This window comes from Cricetulus griseus, chromosome X (assembly GCF_003668045.3).
Source record: "Cricetulus griseus strain 17A/GY chromosome X, alternate assembly CriGri-PICRH-1.0, whole genome shotgun sequence".
Classification (NCBI taxonomy): domain Eukaryota; kingdom Metazoa; phylum Chordata; class Mammalia; order Rodentia; family Cricetidae; genus Cricetulus; species Cricetulus griseus.
In genome coordinates this window covers 88,454,356-88,462,633 of record NC_048604.1, presented here as the reverse complement: position 1 = coordinate 88,462,633, position 8,278 = coordinate 88,454,356, and the positions used below count along the sequence as shown (strand labels likewise).

Genomic DNA, 8,278 nt, shown 5'->3' with positions numbered 1-8,278 from the left:
ATATTATATTGTGCTTCCATCATTTTTATCTTAGTATAATAAAATAGATGAGATAACATTTCTCTGTGTAGGGCTGGCTGTCCTGGAACTCTGTAAACCAGGCTGGCCTCAAACTCACAGGGATCTACCCATCTTTACTCCCTGAGTTCTGTGACTAAAGTTGTGTGCCACTACCACCCAACTTCCATCATTTTTAAAAATTAACTTACGTTTCCATTTGCATTATTTGCACTGTCTAGTATCAGCATCCTCTTTGAAAAACAAAATAATACTTGACAGAAGGGTTGTTTCATTTTTCTTGCAAATCCTACACATTTGAATGTATTGATCTATTCTCTATTTTTAAAGATTTATTTTTATTTTTTAGCTATGTGGGGGCATGTATAAGTGAATACGGGTTTCCACAGAGGCCTGAATTTGGCATAGGTTCCCTTGAAGCTAGTTACAGGTAACTGTGAGCTGCCTGATGAGGGTGTTGAGTTCCCAAACTTCATCATCAGCAAGTAAAGACTGATACTCTCTTCTTACCTTTTCTGTATTTTTAAAAGCATTTCTATTTTTGATAATAATCAGTACCATTTGTCTTCTATTTTGGCTAGTTTATTTACTCATTTTTTTTATTCTTTTAGCCTTAGTTGAAATATTAACTGGCTTATCTTTATACTTTCTAATTTTCTATACGTATGGTCAAATTTATGCATCTTCATTTCACTATTGCTTATGTGAAAAACTCAAGTTTAAAATCTAAGTAACTTGGCACGGCATGGCGCAGAGCAGTGCAGCAGCTAGTGGACGTTTATCCGTCCCACCATGGCACTGTCTCGAGGGCTTCCTGGGAGCTGGCCAAGGCGGTGGCCGGCAGCCGGGTGCTGGTAGAGGGAACGGGCGGCATCAGCTGCAAGCTGCTCAAAAACCTGGTGCTCACCGGCTTCTCCCACATCGACCTGATTGATCTGGACACCACCGATGTCAGCAACCTCAACAGGCAGTTTCAAAAGAAGCACGTTGGAAGATCGAAGGCCTAGGTTGCCAAAGAGTGGGCTCCAGTTCCACCCCAAGCTAACATCAAGGCTCACCATGACAGCATCATGAATGCTACTAAAAGCAGAGCCCCCAGGGCCCTGAACCCAGTCTGATAGTGACCATGGGAGGTGAAACCACAGGCCTGGCAGATCCTGGGAATGTGTTCCTTCCCATATTATAATGTGGATTTTTTCGACAGTTTATATTGGTTATGAAAGCGTTAGATAACAGAGCTGCCCTAAACCATGTTAATAGAATGTGTCTGGCAGCTGACGTGCCTCTCATTGAAAATGGAACTGCTGGTTATCTTGGACAAGTGACCACTATCAAGAAGGGTGTGACTGTGTGTTAAGAATGTCATGCTAAGCCAACACAGAGTACCTTCCCTGGCTGCACGATCTAGAACACACCTTCTGAACCAATTCACTGCATCGTCTGGGCAAAGTATTTGTTCAACCAGCTGTTTGGAGAGGAGGATGCTGATCAAAAAATGTCTCCTGACAGAGCCGACCCAGAAGCTGCTTGGGAGCCAGCCCAAGCTGAAGTCAGAGCCAGAGTGTCTAATGAAGACGGAGACATTAAGCGTATTTCCACTAAGGAATGGGCGAAGTCAACTGGATATGACCCAGTTAAACTTTTCACCAAGCTTTTTAAAGATGATATTAGGTATCTGTTGAGAGTGGACAAACTCTGGCACAGGAGGAAACCTCCAGTTCCAATGGACTGGGCTGAAGTGCAGAGTCAAGGAGAAGAAGCCAATGCATTTGATCAACAAAATGAGCCACAGTTGGGTTTGAAGGACCACCAGGTTCTGGATGTAAAGAGCTATGCAAGTCTGTTCTCCAAGAGCACTGAGACCCTAAGGGTCCATTTAGCAGAAAAGGGGGATGGAACTGAGCTCATCTTGGGTAAGGATGACCTGCCAGCAATGGATTTTGTCACTTTGGCTGTAAACCTCAGGATGCATATTTTCAGCAGATTTGATATAAAATGAATGGTGAGGAATATCATACCTGCTATCGCTACCACTAATGCAGTGATTGCCGGCTTGATCGTGTTGGAAGGATTGAAGATTTTGTCTGGAAAAATAGACCAGTGTAGAACCATTTTTTGAATAAAGAGCCAAACCGAAGGAAGAAGCTCTTAGTGCCCTGTGCACTGGACCCTCCCAACAGCAACTGTTACGTTTGTGCTAGCAAGCCAGAGGTGACTGTGCAGCTGAATGTCCACAAAGTGACTGTCCTCACCTTACAGGATAAGATAGTGAAAGAGAAGTTTGCTATGGTGGCACCGGATGTCCAAATAGAAGATGGGAAAGGAACAATCCTGATATCTTCAGAAGAGGGAGAGACAGAAGCTAATAACCCCGAGAAGTTGTCTGATTTTGGAATTAGAAATGGCAGCCGACTTCAAGCAGATGACTTCCTTCAAGACTGCACTTTACTAATCAACTTTCTTCATAGCAAAGATCTAGGAAAGGATGTTGAATTTGAGGTTGTTGGTGATGCCCCAGAAAAAGTGGGTCCCAAACAAGCTGAAGATGCTGCCAGAAGCATCACCAACGGCAGTGACGATGGTGCCCAGCCTTCAAACCTCCACAGCACAAGAGCAAGATGATGTCCTCATAGTTGATTCCAAAGAAGAAGGCCCTTCAAATAGCGCTGACAGGGAGGAGGACAGATCCCGAAAGCAGAAACTGGAAGAGACTGAGGGAGCAAGTGCCAAGAGGTCCTGCTTGGAACAAGCTTAAGATCTTAATGACATCATAGCGTTAGACTGCGTGGACTCATGGCCTTTGCCCTGGTGGGAACCAAAGGCTTTGTCCTTTCTTGCAGAGGTAAAGCACCTGCTGTGGAGGCTTTGGTTCTGCTCCTGTGTGAAGCATTCATTGCTAAGACTGTTAGAGACTGCATTGCTGTATTGAAGTAGGAGTGTAGTGTTCAGGACCTGTTGAGCAAAGCTGGGTGGAGCAGTGATGAGCTGAGGGCACATGCATGTTGCCTTCCCTGTAAATAGCCTTAGCTATCATTTCCTAGTGGGAACCCTGTAGAGTAGGAATGCTGAGAACTAACCAGGCATAAATATTGCGCCTTTATTTTTGGCTAGAGAAGAGTATTTTTTTAGCCTAGATCTAACCATTTTCATACTCTTACCTGAAAGATCACATACATGTCAACTGCTATGCATTGAAACTTGTTTTTTAAATGTTACCTGGGACTGTGTATATTAATGTAAAACAATGTTAATTTACTCAAATTTTCTGTTTGTACTGCCTGGTATGTCTGTGTAAGAAGCCAATTTTTGTGTATTTGTTATAGTTTCAGGTTATTTATATTTGATGTTCCATAAACTCAAAAAACAAATATACTGTACTTATGGACCAAATAAATGGCATCTGCATACTTGTAAAGAAAATCTAAGTAACTTGGTTTTCTGTTATGAAACTGCTATCTAATTTACATGTTGACTTTTACTAACATATTATTCAGAGTTATATATACATCATATATTTGAGATATCTGACTACTTTGTGGATTTTGCCATTTTGTCATTGATTATACTTTGCAGCATTTTTTACTCCTTATATCAGAGTTACATGAGATTTGAAATATTTTGTTTATGTACATTTTCACAGTATTGTGACTAGTCCAAATGGCATACTGTTTCTCTCATATAGATATTAAGGTTTCGATTATTTGAATTTTCAGTCAACTTTCTTTTTGTGGTTGTTAGTTTGTTTTGTTTGTTTGTTTAAGACAGACAGTGGTGATACATGTCTTTAATCCCAACACTTGGGAGGTAGAGGCAGGTAAATTTCTATGATTTCAAAGCCAGCCTACTTAGTTCCAGGACAGCCAGGACTGTTACACAAAGAAACCCTATTTCAAAAAACAAAACAAAAACAAAAACCAAAATAGAGAAAAAGTTTTGTTATGCAGCACTAGCTGGCTTCTTATATAGCCCAGACAAGTCTTGTACTCCTGGCAATCATCCTGTCTTAACCTCCTGAATTCTTATATTACAGGCTCATGACACCATATTTGGGCTAATTTTTCCTTTCAGTATTGTGGAGAGAGCCTTGGACATACCAGAAAAACATGAAGCTCCATCTCCAGCATAATTCTTTGAAAAGATTGGTTTTGAAAGACATATTGCCTTTCCCCCAACTTTAAGTTTCCTTTTGCACTTTACCCATTTATAGTTCATACTCTCTTTCCCCTCCCCTTTTCTACCTTCTTTTCTTCTGTCCACCCTCAGCCTCCTCAGCAGTGCTAAGAATCAAAGGCAGGGATGTCGTCATGCTAGACAAGTCCGCTACCACTGAGATGTAATCACTAGTTTTAATGGTTTGAATAAAAGTATCCCCTATAGGCTCAGCCGTTTTAACACTTGGTCCCAGTTGGTGGCTCTGTTCAGGGGAGTTTTGGAGGTGTGGCCTTCTTGGGGTAGGCTTTGAGAGAAAAAAATGTGTGGTGCCACTTTCAGTTCTGTCTCTGTTTTGAACTTGTTTGTGTTTGAAGGTCAGATGTCTTACTTCCTATTCCTGCTGCAGTGCCTGCCTTTTGCAGATGTGTTTCTTGCCATGATGGACTCTTATTCTTCTGGAACCTTAAGCCCAAATAAAGTCTTCCTTCTACAAGTTGCCTTCATCATAGTATTTTATCACAGGAACAATCAAATAGCTAATGCATCAGTCTTTATCTAAAATTTAGTTTGGTAAAAATAAGAAATAGGAACATAATATTTCAAGTAGAGCTGCCATAATCATTGCAGAGTAACTCCAAACCATTGTAACCTTAGGAAAATATTGTTATGAGTTTATTTGGCCTTCTAAAGAGTATTAACAAAATAGTTGTCACACACATCATGTCTTATCAATTAGTCTTGTTCAACAACTTAAATATTCTACCATGGTCGTTAGTGGTTTCTTTGCCTGGGGAATGTTAAGAAGCTCAAATGCTTACCCTTTAAGAAATTTCAACAATCTAAGGTATTTCTCAAACTCAGATGGTGATTAGCTGCCCAAATTTGCACTGTGTCTTATTCAATATGCACAGTTTCTTAAAAAGTAATCTTTCACTTACTCCTTGATTTATAAGTGGAAGATAATTTATCTAATGCTGTGTGTATGGTTATCTAATCTTCAGTTATTTAGCTAGGACTGAAAGTCTTTAGGGTCACCCATAGTTGGAAATGGTAATGAGAGAGTATGTATTGAGTGTTGTATGCTATAACAGAGATTTTTGTTTCTTTCTGGTTGTTGGGCACATAGTATTGGCAAACTACTATAGTAAATGGACAGATGGAACAAACCAAGACTGTCATATTATAGGACTATATTGTCAGCAACAAAAGGAACTATTTTTAATCTACATTTTACCTTGAATAATAAAGTCGTGTCTTGTTCCTGATTTTAGGGGAAACACCTTGAGTTTCTCTCCATTTATTTTGATGTTGGCTTGCTGTAAATTGCTTTTATTATGCTTAGGTATGTTCCTGTTATCCCTGATTACTCGAAGACATTTATCATGAAGGAGTATTCGATTTTGTCAAAGGCATTTCCAGCATCTAGTGAGATAATCATGTAGTTTTCCTTATTTAGTTTGTGTATATGGTTGATTACATTGAAAGATTTCCATATATTCCCATTTTCCTGAGGAATTTTGAGTCTTTAGAGAAGGAAATTAAAGAAGATACCAGAAAATGGAAGGATCTCCCATTTTCTGGGATAGGTAGGATCAGCATAGTAAAAAGGGCAATCTTGCAAAAAGCAATCTACAGATTCAATGCAATCCCCATCAAAATCCCAGCACAATTCTTCACAGACCTTGAAAAAATAATTCCAAACATCATATGGAAAAACAAAAGACCCAGGATAGCAAAAACAACCCTGTACAATAATGGAACTTCCAGAGGCATCACCAGCCCTGACTTCAAGCTCTATTATAGAGCTATAGTCCTGAAAACATCTTGGTACTGTCACAAAAATAGACAGGTAGACCAATGGAATAGAGTTGAAAACCCTGATATTAGCCCACATACCTATGAACACCTGATTTTTGACAAAGAAGCTAAAGCTATACAATAGAATAAAGAAAGCATCTTCAACAAATGGTGCTAGCATATCTGGATGCTGGAATGTAGAAGACTGCAAATAAATCCATGTCTATCGTCATGCACAAAATGTAAGTTCAAATGGATCAAAGACCTCAACATAAATCGAGCCAAACTGAACTTTTTAGAAGAGAAAATAGGGGGTGGCAGGATCTGAACACCGAACACCCAGAGGCAGCCCTGCCTCTATCCGCCAGCCGAGGTAGGCCAGGAGCTGTTTCTGGTTCTGGTTCGTCATCATCGCTGCTCAGAGTCATCTGACACAACCTACTTGTGTGCCTGACCGAGTTGGCAAGGGGGGGGAGTGTGATGCAACACACCGAGGCCCAGTGACAGCTCTTCCTCCAGCTGCCTGCCCAGCAGGACCCAGCACGCTCAAACACTACCTACTCCCGGGTAACAGTGACACCTCCATCCACGAAAAGAGGACAGACATCAGAGTATTGGATCTGTTTGCATCTACCAAAAGAGAAGCTTGGTCCCACACCCACCAGGATAACAAGAAACTCTTGCTATACCCACCAGAAGAAAGGATGAGAAGAGGACAAGGTAAAAGCACACCAAACAACAGAAAACCCAATATGACACCACCAAAGACTAGGTATCACATACCAGTAAGACCTGAATATTTTGATGCAGATGAACCAGAAGAGAATGACCTTAAAAGCATCTTCATGAAAGTGATAGAGGACCTCAAAGAGGACATGAGAAAATCCCTTTAAGAAATGGAAGAAAAAATTAATCAAAAAATACAAGATATAAACAAATCTCTCAAGGAAACAGTTCAAGACCTAAAACCTGAAATAGAGTCAACAAAGAAAGCACAATCTGAGGGAATGCTGGAAATAGAAAATCTGGGTAAATGATCAGGAACTACAGATGTAAGCATAACCAACAGAATACAAGAGATGGAAGAGAGAATCTCAGGAGTTGAAGACACACTAGCAGAAATAGATTCATCAACCAAAGAAAATCTTAAGTCCAACAAATCCCTATCACAAAATATCCAGGAAATATGGGATACCATGAAAAGACCAAACCTAAGAATAATAGATATATAAGAAGGTGAAGAAATCCAACTCAAAGGCACAGAAAACATATTCAACAAAATCATAGAAGAAAACTTTCACAACCTAAAGAAAGACATGCCAATGAAAATACAAGAAGCCTACAGAACACCAAATAGAATGAACCAAAAAAGGTCTCCTCACCACATAATAATCAAAACACCAAACATACACAACAAAGAGAAAATATTAAGAGCAGCAAAGGAAAAAGATCAAGTAACCTATAAAGGCAAACCTATCAGAATCACACCTGACTTTTCCTTGGAAACTCTGAAAGCCTGAAGGTCCTGGATCAATATTCTACCTACACTAAGAGTCCATGAATGCCAGCCCAGACTACTATACCCAGCAAAGCATTCAATCATTTTACGTGGAGAAAACAAGATATTCCACGACAAAACCAGATTCAAACAATACATATCCACCAATCCAGCCCTACAGAAAGTACTGGAAGGAAAACTGCAACCCAGGGAAATTAACCACAACCAGAAAAACATAGGCAATAGATAATCCCAAACTTACCAACAGCCAAAAGGAAAAAGGGACAGAATGCCACACATACTCTCTCCACCATCACCAAATCAAAAACAAACAAGAATGAAAAATAATCAATGGTCATTAATATCCATCAACATTAATGGTCTTAACTCCCCTATAAAAAGACACAGATTAGTAGAATGGATAAGAAGACAGAATCCTTCCTTCTGCTGCATATAAGAAACTCACCTCAACCTCAAAGACAGATGGTACCTAAGAATTAAAAGTTGGGGAAAGATCTTCCAATCAAATGGACCCAAGAAACAAGCAGGGATAGCAATCCTAATATTCAAGAAATTGGACTTTAAACTAAAATCAGTCAAAAGAGATGAAGAAGGTCATTTCCTACTCATCATAGGAGAAATCCATCAGGATGAAGTATCATTTCTGAACTTTTGTGCCCCAAATACAAAGGCATCCACATTTGTAAAAGAAATATTACTAAAACTCAAATCACATATAAAACCGCACACACTTACAGTGGGATATTTTAACACCCCACTCTCACCACTGGACAGGAACACCAGACAGAAACT

General features: G+C 39.8%; 1 pseudogene; it reads left to right on the top strand.

The window, feature by feature from the left end:
* The first annotated feature begins 810 nt into the window (after nt 1-810).
* On the top strand, nt 811-4,144 carry LOC100768101 (annotated as a pseudogene).
* Nucleotides 4,145-8,278: the final 4,134 nt, after the last annotated feature.